Below are 12,400 nucleotides of genomic sequence, written 5' to 3'. Positions count from 1 at the left end.
TGTTATAAATAGTAACTATTCTCAGATATATCAACTCTCGAAATCAAATATAATGTGAAAGAGATACAAAATAGACAGGCCAATACCAAAACTCTTTTACTCAACAATGCTCATGTCATGCTACTAAAGATAGAAAGAAATAAATTGCTAAAGATATGAGCATACTTTTCACTGAACATAAAATCGTCAATGTCGTACTATAAGAAATAAACAAGTAAATGCATGATGACATGGGAAACATGATAACCACAATAATATGAAAAAATAAACACATGATAAATTAAGTAAAACTAAGCCAATAAAGTAATAATATAAATTAACAGAATTAAGTAATCCTAACTAAACTAATTAATCCCCTAGACTTGAAATATACATTGTCCTCAATGAAATATAAAGGCTACTGAGGAGGAGGTGGAAAAGGATGGAAGTAAGGGAGGTTACCTAGTCATGCATACCAGTTATACAAATCATCTATCTGCTGGTGGTATGCGTCCATCTGGAGGAAGTGTTCTTCAGTCCTACGTCAGTGCTCCTCCTCTAAATGATAATGCTCCTCCGTCCGACGATAATGATCATCCTCCCACTAGTACTACATCTCTTCCCTAACGTCGTGCTCATCATATATGTGTCTCTACTCAGCTGATCGACTGTGATAATGTTGAGGGATTGTGGATGTCCGAGAAGTCATAGTCGGAATACCCTATAGAAGAGCCAACAAAAGAAAAACAATATCTAGGTGGGACAACTCATAATGGTTGAAACAGGGGTTCCGTGTCAAAAGGCTCAAGGGGAGGTATAGTAGAGAAAGTCTAGTTAGTGCAACTTTGGATTGTGGTGTGCCCAGGGTTGGATAGCGAGTGGGGTAATTAGTTCTTAAGAACCAGGCAGTAATAATCACCATCTGTCATAATCATGCGCATGGCTATGTAAACCTCCATATTGACCCTAGAACTACCCTTAGCTTCCTCAAGTTCAAGCACCTCATAATCTAGGGTCAGAGCTATGAGTGTAATCAATCTGCCAATAACTGTGTTCCTTGACGATGTTTTCCCAACCTTGACTACGTGTCTAAGAAAATGTGAGTCAATATCAAGATTGATATAATTAAATTCCTTCAAAATCATATGATGATCATTATTAAACAATCGAAAAGTAATTCAACCTTCTTAACATCCCTCACCTTGCAACATATTAGCCTCAATCGAATTCAGGAACTCAAGGGGTGATTCTAATGTAAGAGGATACTTCATACTCATCAATCCATTCTATCCTAATTGATTTATCATCCAATCTATATCATCTCTAAGGCCAAAAGCATTCAAAACTTGATCATCCAAATATCGAGTGTTCATAATTTTCTATTTAGCAAGAATATCATAACGAGCCTTATGATTAGCATCTCAAAAATAAGATTTTAAGGGTTAGCATTGTTACCTTTATTTGAAGCCTTTCCTTTCCCCTTATCACGTGATCAGCTCGATCTTTCTTATCGCGTGAGATCAATCCTTCTCCGCATCTTCGCTTGAACATCTTGAACCTACACACAAATTAGACAACAAAAATTTGAAAGAAGGGGGGATTAGGGTTTAGTGAGGGAGAAGATGTGGAAGAGAAGAGAGATTCTTCTCTTAGGGTTTGGAAAAGAAGGGAGTGCTTGAATGGGAGAGGAGAAAGGCTCTTAAGGTGGAAGAGAAGAAAAGAAGACTTATCTTGAGAGGGATGTAGCTTGAAGAGAGAAAAGCTACGGTGAAGAGAAATTAGGGTTTCTTACGGGTGTTCTTGTTGTAGAGGGGAAGAAGAAGAAGAAGAAATCAATAGCATGAGAGGGGTTAAACGCCTTGATCTTAGGTTTAGAAGAAGAAGATACAAGATTGGAGAAGAAAGGTGTGACATGTCTAGGGCTTGGTGGAGAGAAACATGGTAGAAGAAGAGGTTTTAAAGTCTCCTTAGCACCATGATACGGTGTGCTATTCGGCATGACCAACCCTTGTCGCTCTCAAGAAATCCCAGGTTACTGTGTACAACAAGAGACACGGGTGTGTCTTGCTATTTCATTTTTTGCGACTATTTGAGATTGATGAGCGTAGGTCATATATGATTTTTTAGCATTATTTAACGTTCATCTATTTGTAATTCATTGCATATGTTACACTTTGTCACACCTTATTCTTTTATATTACATATTTCTACTCTTTTGCTCGGAGATCTGCTCTTTGTATATTTTGATTGACAGGATGTGATTTAGAGCCAAAATGATACATTATTGATGGTGGAGCAAATAGTGGAGAAAAGAGGCTCACACTGGCTGTGCTCGCTGTCACAGGTGAGTCTCTTATGTAGCAAATACGAAGAATGGAGGAGAAGAAGCAACAAGGCAGAACACGGCTATGCCTACCAGGCACGGTCGTGCCTCACATACCCATGGCCTAGACACGGTCGTGCCCCTCCAACAGAGAAGCAGCAGCCCTGGCCGTGCCTTCCGTCCAGTAAGACAACTGCACATGGCAGTGCCTACCAAGCACGACCATGCCTTGATTATAGAGATGCAGCTGCCCATGGCCGTGCATCACAAGCACGGCCGTGCCAGATTTCCAGAGTAGCAACTGGACTAGGCACGGCTGTGCCCTATTTCTAGAGAAGCGGTTGCACACGACCGTGCCTCCCAAGCAAGGCCGTGCGACGGGGGCATGCCTGACCCCTATAAATTCATCTTTTAACACCCCTTTGAGGGTATCCTTCTTCCTGATCATTAGAAAGTCAATTTATGATTTATTATTTTTACTTTTGAACATGATCAAGTGTTTTCTATTTTCTTAAAAAACGTATTAGCTAGTATAAAGTCATATGTTATCATAAAATCCAATATAGTTTTTCCTTTTATTTTTTGTTTCAAACTCCTAACTCCAATGAACCCTATCATATTTTTTATTTTTCACCCTACATATCGATTTAGATCTCCTCCTATTAAAATTATTCAGTTGGCAGATGTTTTGTAATACTTCATTTAAGTCATCTCAAAATATAAATTTGATGTGTTCATCTAACCCTACTTGAGGTGGATATATACTAATTACATTAATAAATTTTTTTGCCACCATTATCTTAAAAACTATAATCCTATCTCTTTTTCTAACTACTTCTACTATTTCATCTTTTAACGAACTATCCCTTTGATATTCTAGTAAAAAGAGATACATTCATTTGAATTTTTTCTAATAAACTATACAAACAAGAAGCAATTATGTTAATAATAAGTCAACAATCTCATTGGGAAAGACCATAATGTATTGTGAAAAAGAGTAAGCACATTAATATTCACCAAAAAGGCTACCTTAATATCTGGGATAATACCAAAAAGAAGATTCAAGTAAGTACAACATCAAATTAGTGAGCTAGTGATGTAGGGATCCGTAATGCGGAGCATGAACTTAAACTTTAAGAAATCATAATTTTTTTACTAAGATTAAATCATGGGATTTATAATATATTAAATCGAAGCTCGTTCAAAAATCTACATTTGTTACCAGGTGGAACTTATAACAACTCAGTCTTACGTTTAAAAAAATATCATTTAAAGTCTTTTTAGAAGCTCTTAAAAATTTTAGTCTTTTTTTATTAAAGTGATATTCATCTTTTGTATTGTTAAGATTTTCAAACTATTTAAATATTTATTTAGTTGATGTTATGGTATTAATTTTATTTTAATTTAATATGATCCAGTTAAATCAAGATAAAAAAATTTTAGATGAGTTTATTATGTTTTTTTAAAAAAAATCTCTATTAAAATTATTTTATAAAATAATTATTATTTTATCAACGTGAAAAATTTCCTTTAGAGTTAACAATTTACTTTAGAGTTATTTACCAAAATGAAGACAGTTTATTGGAGAGTATTAAAAACATTAGTTAAAATTGATTTTTAAATTACTTGAAAACATGTATGTTTTCTAAAAGTGGTATCCATTCTGATTTATCTCATTTCTGTTTAAATTAAATAAACTGAATGATTATTTTGAATGAAAAACTCTCTTTAAAACCCTACTCTTCCTTGCCTAGTACGTCCCCACTGCTCCCAACCTCTCAATCCTTTCCCAGTTGAGTGTTGACCAAACACTACCTAGCCAGCTAGCTAGCTACCTTCCAAGAAAGACATCCTATATTGACCCTACAAGAGAGAAGGGTTGGGAGTCAAGAGATGAACTAGCACATCACAGTGGCCCAAAATGAAAGCATATGGGGAAGAGGCCAAGCTCTGCATGAAAACAAGGCATCGATCAATTAAAGAGGCGTCGCCTCACAAGCCCGACCAACTCTGTTGCCAAGCCAAGGTAACGAGGCGACTACACACTGCTCTGTCGCTGCTGCCAGCGAAGAAAGAGGGGGATAATTCAAGAAAAGACCACAAGCTTTGGAATCTTGTGATGAGAGAATGAGTGCATCCGATGCATCATCATGAGGTAATCATTCTTTTTTTTTTATTTCAGCTTTTTTTTTCCCCTTTTGTCTTATCCCATTTCAACCTCTCTGTTTTTTTTCCCTCTCTCCTTATATAATTTTTCTTTTCTTTCTTTTCTTTCTACTTAAATTAATTTAAATATCATTTAAACGTTAATAAATCATACTATAAATTTATTTATTTTTAATTTAATTTTAAAACTTTAACAAAAATATAAGATATAAAAAGAAGGTTAATAAAATATTTAAAATATCTTTTCTATTTTTTAATATCTTTAATTTTTTTAATATCTAATTATAAAAGAATAAAAAATAAAAATAAAAAATAATGAGAGTTGATTTATTAATAAAATAATAAAAAATATTTTGGCGCCAATTAAAAATCAACACCATAGGTTAAATACAACATTGCTATGGTATTGATTTCTGAAGATCATCATCACAGTGGTGTTAATCATCATAAATTAGCACTATAGTATTTTGAAAGTTAAAATTTTGAGCACTGATGGGAAGGGTTTTAAAATAGTAAAAGAGAACTTATTTGGAGTCAAATTCACGTAATAAATTTATAATAGTTATAATGAACTCAATTGGATCATGATCCTTAGCTCGACATATTTTTATTTTATAATAAGAAGTTATTTCTAAACCTTTTGAGCAATGTTGAAAATCCTTTACAATGATAATGGATAACACATTTAGACTCCTAGGCACTATAAAAACCTACATGATTTAGAATGAGCTCCATTAGAACTCTCTAAGTCGATCAATAAATTTTGATCGAACCCCGTTGATGAACCTAGATGACTTAGATTTCTAAAATTTTATAAAGAGATGGAAGTGTGGAGCGTGTAGAAGGTAGATATAGTGAGAAATCCTGATTCTGAGTCTCCTATACGAAGTTATAGGTCTGTGCCAATTGGCATAAAGTTTAAAACTTTTTAAATCATTTGAATAATATTGAAAATCTTTACGATGATAATCGAGGGCACCCTTAGACTCCTGAGCACTACAAAAATCTATAAAAGTTAAAATGAGTTAGATCAGAGCTATCTAGATTTATCAGTAGATTTTAATCTAAACTCATTGATAGATCTATGGTATTTGGATTTTTAAAATTTTATCAGGAGATCGGAAAGGTTAGTGTGTAAAAGGTATATGTGATATCCAATCCTGGTCCTAATATATATAAATAAAGTTATGGTAGCGTGTCAACTAGCACAGACTGTGATTTTGGTTTCTGAAGACCAACATAATAATTTATGATTAAAACCAACATTGTGGTATTGGTTTCTAAAGACCATCACCAGTTTGGTACCGATCTTTAAAAACTAGCACAACAGATTTGTGCTAAGTAGCACGCAATCATAACTTCGCTTACGTGTATTAGAATCAAGATTTGACACCATATATACCTTCTACACACTAACCTCTCTCATCTCAAAATAAAATTTTAGAAATTTAAATACCCTAAGTTTATCAATGGATTTTGATTGATGGACTTAGAGAGTTCTGATTGAAACCATTCAACTCTTGTAGGTTTCTGCAGTACTCGAAAATTCAAGGGTGTCCTCCATTATCATCGCAAAAGATTCTCAACATTATTTTAAAGGTTTAGAAAGTTTCAGACTTTGTGCCAATTGACATGAACATATAACGACGTGTGGGAGACTCAAGATCAGGATTTTTCACCACATTTTCATCTCATTACAAAAATTTAGAAATCCAAGTCGTCTAGGCCCATCAATAAGTTTTCGTCAAAACTTATTGATGGATCTAGAGAGCTTCGATTTGACCCATTCTAACTCATGTGGATTTATTAGGTGAACTTAGTCCAAATAAACCCTCTTTTATGGTTTTAACGCTCTTCTAATATACTCAAAATAATTTGAAACTTTTAGAATACTGTGGTGTTGGTCTTCGAAAACTAGCACCATGGTGTGTGATCAGGACCAACATTGTGGTACTAGTTTATGAAGATCGTTACTATTGTGGTGTTGATATTCAAAAATCAGCCATCACAGTGTATACTAGTTGACACGCAATCATAACTTCGCCTACATATATTAGGACTAAGATTGGACACCATATACACTTTCTACACACTAACCTTTCTCATCTCATTGTAAAATTTTAGAAATCTAAATAAATTAGGCCTATCAATGGATTTAATTAAAACTCATTGATGGACCTAGAGACCTCTATTTTGACCCTATTATAACTCCTATAGGTTTCTGTAGTGCCTAACAGTCTAAGGGTATTATATTCTCCATTATCATCGTAATGGATTCCTAATATTATATAATTGATTTAGAAAGTTTTAGAATTTATGTTAATTACAACGACCTATAACTTTATGTAGAAAACTCAAAACTAGGATTTCTTACTATATCTACCTTCTACACACTCCACACTTTCATCTCTTTATAAAATTTTAAAATTCTAAGTCGTCTAGATTCATCAATGAATTTCAGTCAAAACTCATTGATAGACTTATAAAACTCTGATCAGGTTCATTCCAACTAATGTATATTTCTACAGTACCTAGGAGGCCAAATGTGCCATTCATTATCATCATAAAGGATTTTCAACATTTCTCAAAAAGTTTAGAAATTTCAAACTTTATGCAAATTGACACAGGCAAATAACTTTGTGTAAGAGACTCATGATCAGAATTTCTCACCATATCTACCTTCTACACATTTCATATTTCCATATCATTGTAAAATTTTAGAAATTCAAGTAATCTAGGTTCATTAATGAATTTCAGTCAAAATTTATTAATGGACCTAGAGAACTCTGATCAGACTCATTCTAACTCATGTAAATTTACTAGGTGAACCTAAGTCCAAATAATTCATCTTTTACTATTTTAAGATCCTCCTAGTAGTACTCAAAATGATTTGAATTTTTAAAACACTATGGCGTTAATTTTTGATGATCAGTATTACTGTGGTGTTAGTCTTCAGAAACCAATACTACAACGATATTGTATTTAAGCTGTGGTGATGATTTTTAACCAGTACCAATGTAATTTTTTTATTTTTATTATTTATTATTTTTATTAATAAAATCAACTCTCATTATTAATTTTATTTTTATTTTTTTATTCATTTATAATTAGATATTTAAAAATTAAATATATTAAAAAATAGAAAATATATTTTAAATATTTTATTAATCTTCTTTTTCATATTTTTATTTTTATTAAAATTTTAAAAGTATAATTAAATAAATTTAGAATATTATTTATTAAAATTTAAATGAAATTTAAATTAATTTAATTTAATTTAAAAAAAAAAAAAGAAAAAAAGAAAAAAGAAATTATATGCATATAACAGAGAGAGAAGAGAGGAGAGAGGAGAGAGAGAGAGAGAGAGAGATATTGTATATATGCAGAATGATAAAATTATAATTTGATGTGTCTTTTGTGAATAATAAAAGTTTAATATATTTATTGAGAATTTTAAAATTTCACGTGCCATTTTTTAAAATTTTTCGAGAAAGTAAAGGAGGAAAAAGAGAATGGGAGTTAATTTCTTTCTTTAAAAAAGAGAGTTTGAAAGCAACAAATGCTCCCGTACCATGATTTCTGAAAAGATGTCTTTTATCATCCAGCTGCTGCGCCTCTAAAGGTGCCTTTATTTACTTACCATCCATTTAACTTTACTGCCTTCGCCTGCTGCTTCTGCTGCTGCTTTTATTTCCTTTCCCTGCTCTCATCTGTCCATTCTTTTAATCTCTAACACTTGTAACAGTCCACTCAGGTTTTACTTACAGAATAATTAGGAAACATGAGGGTTTAATTAGATATGAGAATGGCATGAAAGCACGGTAAGTTAAATATTTTTTAACATGTTGCATGAAGTGAAAACTAGAGAAAAGAAGATGCATTAGAAAGAAAAGGTGAGCATGAGAAAGTAAGCATCTTAATGGAAATGGTTCAGTGTATGAGGTGCAGAGAAGGGTTGCATGTTGAGGGAGCACAACCACATGAACAAAGGCCGAAACATGCTTTGCAGGACCTCTCTTTTGGTAAATGCCGATGCCATTCTTCCTAATTAATATGCCTGATCGTTAGGCTATTATTCTCCAGTAGAGGAGAAGTCAAATGTTCCTAAACTAAGTCATTCTCCATCACTGGAGTAAAGATGGATGTGTTGAAGATTCTGTGCTTGATTCATGCTGTTAATACGCCAACATTAGGTCACACTCAGAAAGGCATTTCCCCTCTTAATCACTTCAGGAATAGCTGCATAGTTTCTATACGTTAATAATTAATGCATGAAGATTAATACATTGTTGATTTGTGATAAAATATAGATATTTTAAACAATTTTTCCAAAGAAATATTTGATCATTTATCTCCATTTTAAGTGTAAGTTAAGCTATATTATTTAAACTTAATTCTTAACCAGCACTAGAAAAGGATCAACTTGCAGAATAAATTGTGATGAAAAACAAACTCACTATATATACCTATATAATATAGTTTTCATTAAACTTATTTCATGAATATTGGCATCTGCTAACCAACAAATTACCCAATTAATTATATTCTCACAGTGCTATAGGATTATATAGAACTATACATACACTCATGACTGTCTTTTGCCTTTATAGGGAGAATACAATGAAATGCACATCGTCAAGCTCATCCATCAAATGCTGTAATCACTTTCATGCAAGAAAATTAAACACAAAGCCCGAGAAAACAAATCTTTACACTAATTAGATAGAACATATCTGTTGGTTAATTAAATAGCTTTTCCATAGTCACGGACACATGTTCCTTCAATATGATCTCCTACTTGATCTCCCTTGCTCTACCTTTTCTTTTCTTGTTTTGCCTCAATTGTCTTCTTGTCTCTTTAACTTTTTGAACTTTCTTTTGAGTCATTTAGTTGCGAGTGGATCCTTCTTGTGTAATCTAAGTCATCGAGGCCTTCCCAATGTGAACTCAAGATTTACTTTGCTTGGACTCAAATCTGAAAACACTTCAAGCTTGCTTTTCGCTTGTATGTCCTGAAAATTCGACGAAAAAGGCTTCTAAACTTATCTGTATTTTCTTTCTTAATTCATTTCAAGTTGTTTCTGTACCTCAACAAAATTTTCAGCATTTTTTGCGGTGGGTTCATCAGGGAAACAGCTTTCCCTGATAAAACAAGATCGACAAAATTAATTAATGCATACTAAATAAGGACTGCAGGAGACTATTGTTAAAAACAATGAACTTCTCATAATAAAAACAAAGGTGCATATAAACAACATTTTTTTGATTTGTCTTTTTTGGGCAGATTTTTCAGATGAAGCAATGCCTTGGAAAAAGAGAGAAATATGGTCTCCTGTTGTCTCGTTTGGACTGCAGAAATTGGATCGTCTCATATCAAATCATCATTATCACAATGATGAAGGTACACCTAGAATTTATATAAATAGGCTGCAATTTTTCTGAGCCTCTGTGCGCAGATCAATGTAAGTTGAAACTTAAAAAATTAGTTATTAAAAAGAATCCAGGAGAAGCTTTCGTGCAAACTGGCATGAAAATGATTGGTTTAAAAACTAAGAAAAAAAAAGATGTTTTGTTAGCCATCTTGCATTATCCCTAGCTATTTCTATGAAAGGGCACTTAGCACACACTAATTGTATTGTATTATTAATAAGATAGATGCAACTTTAAAGAAATGTAATTGAGTAAGAAACAATAATTAACACAGATACCATGCATGTTCATAGTGTTATATAGTAGCGTTTCATTATTAATCTTAATTAAGCTCACCTTCCATGGCATGATCCCATAGTACGCAGGTTTGGTCTCTCCGGGGAGTTATCATCGAACACCTCCCTGAATAACCCGTTCTCAAACCCTTCGAGTTGGCCTAATTTGAGGGAAACAAAAATATAGAAAAAAATTACGACCTAGCTGCCAATCAGTAACCATGCATGGTCATGACTAAACGAGTGATACCTGAAAAAAGTGGTGTCCTGTGATCGGTATTTTTCACAGTTCGATACATCTGCAATATTCATTTGTAACGAGTTCTTGTAAAATCTCGATAGAAAAGAGAGGCTTAGAGAGAGAGAGAGAGAGAGAGAGAGAGAGAGAGTATTACAATTAAGAAGCTGAGGGAGAGGAGTAGAAGAATAGAGGATAAGGTTTCGCGTACAGATTCTCGAGATCTTAGAAGAGCTACGATCGAAAGGAAAATCCCTCTTACCTGCAAGTGAGATTTGACATGGGCCAAGGTGAGATCTTTGACATCCATGAGCTCAAGAACCGACTTGGGGGTGGCTCCTAGTTAAGCAAAGTAACGCAAGGCATCAAAAGAGGTAAGCGATGAGCAACCCAATTGATCAGAAGTGGTTCATATATAAATGAGTACTTTCATGGCCTCCCAGGAGCTCCACAGCATGGACAAAGCGGGTGTGGAGCGTGGCGGTCCAGCGCATTCTAGGCGCTCTCACCGCCCGCTTTCCGAGGAACGACCTCGACGGCAGATAGCTCCTCGACAACGCCCCTCGGCAGCCCTAACTGGGTCGGAGCGAAGAGAGAAGCGCTGGAGGCGGACGAGGAGTCGCACAAATTATGCAGTACTGGGCGATTGTAGACCGGTATTCCCTTTATGGGCTTCAGCAAGCTGAGGTGGTGGGGGTGGCTCTGGTGGAGTCCTCCCAGCTCTGATGGGACAGGGCGGTGAGGGTGTTGGAGGAACTGCTGCGGGATGCTGCTGCTGTGTCTTGAGGAGCATGTCGGGTCTGCCATGGAGAGATCACAAGCAGATGGCTCGCCGACGTCCTTCACCGCTTCAGCGAAGGGGAAGCTGCTGGTGCAGGAGTTATTGATGTTTCTATCGAGGGATGGCTTTGTCCACAAGCCTACCTCAATGCTCTCGTCTGCTGGCTTCGGCCTCCAAGTTGATGACGGAGAGCTGCTTGGTGGGCTTATCTGAAGTGATAACTCTGGTTGTGCCGAGAACAGCTCCATGGATTTTTTTTTCTCTTCTGCTGGAAAAAAAAACTTGAGATCTCCTCCTCCTCCTCCTCCTCCCTCCTTATTCTTCTTCTCTCTATTACAGCAGTATAGCTGCTACTGCTAGAGGTGTGTGTGGAATAGCTATGGGTAAGATATACGTGGAGGAATATGTGTAGTAATGATGTTACAGTGGAAAAGATTATGAGTTATACATACGGCACATGTGGGGTGCATCATACAAGGCGGAAACATGTGATGGGTAAACATTTGGTTTTGGAGTGATAAAGACGCTTACATTGCGTTTCTTTTTTTTTTTCCTACAGTTTTTTTTTCTTTTCTTTTTCCTACAGATCTTTCCCTAGTATTTTTATTTTTTTTTCAACTTAAGGTAACCATAAAGTCAATAAAATTAATCACTCCTTCGGGGTTAATTATAACTCCATCCTTTTCACTTTGTTTGTTGTAGGAATAACTTGTTTTTGTTTTTTAACTTTTGGATAAAATTTTCTGTCTAGTCTTTCCCTAGTGTACACTTCATGCTAAAAAATTACAATAGTCTCATGTAAGTATTCAAGTATTATTTTTAATTTTTTTCTTTTGAAAAACTCATAAATACTATCAAATAATTGTTTAAGCATCTCTAATGCTCTTTAATTACTCTCATGTATGGATTGAGAAAGGAAAGGAATATAATGGTGTAACGGTATGGATTGTAAAAAAATAGTTATGGAAAGAAAAAGGGGAACGCAAAAAGGATGTTGGGCATCTGGAGGAAAGAAGTGGGAAGAGATGTGGCTATTGGGATTATCATTTGAGAAAGGAAAGGAATATGAGATGGAAAAAAAAAAGGAAAGGAAAAGAACAAGAAAGGAAAGAAGTGGGAAGAAATGATACATTTGCGAACCACGAGTGAATCCGTCAGCCAGGGCGCAAGGCGGCCATGCGAGACAGCCACATGAGGTGATCGGGGTC

General features: G+C 34.7%; 1 pseudogene; it reads right to left on the bottom strand.

Moving 5' to 3' along the window:
- Window positions 1-9,275: 9,275 nt before the first annotated feature.
- On the bottom strand, window positions 9,276-11,492 carry LOC141835488 (putative transcription factor KAN2; annotated as a pseudogene).
- Window positions 11,493-12,400: the final 908 nt, after the last annotated feature.

This window comes from Curcuma longa, chromosome 10 (assembly GCF_044706935.1).
Source record: "Curcuma longa cultivar G26 ecotype Majalengka, Jawa Barat chromosome 10, ITB_CL_G26_1.1, whole genome shotgun sequence".
Lineage (NCBI taxonomy): Eukaryota > Viridiplantae > Streptophyta > Magnoliopsida > Zingiberales > Zingiberaceae > Curcuma > Curcuma longa.
This window is presented reverse-complemented; position numbering and strand designations above follow the sequence as displayed.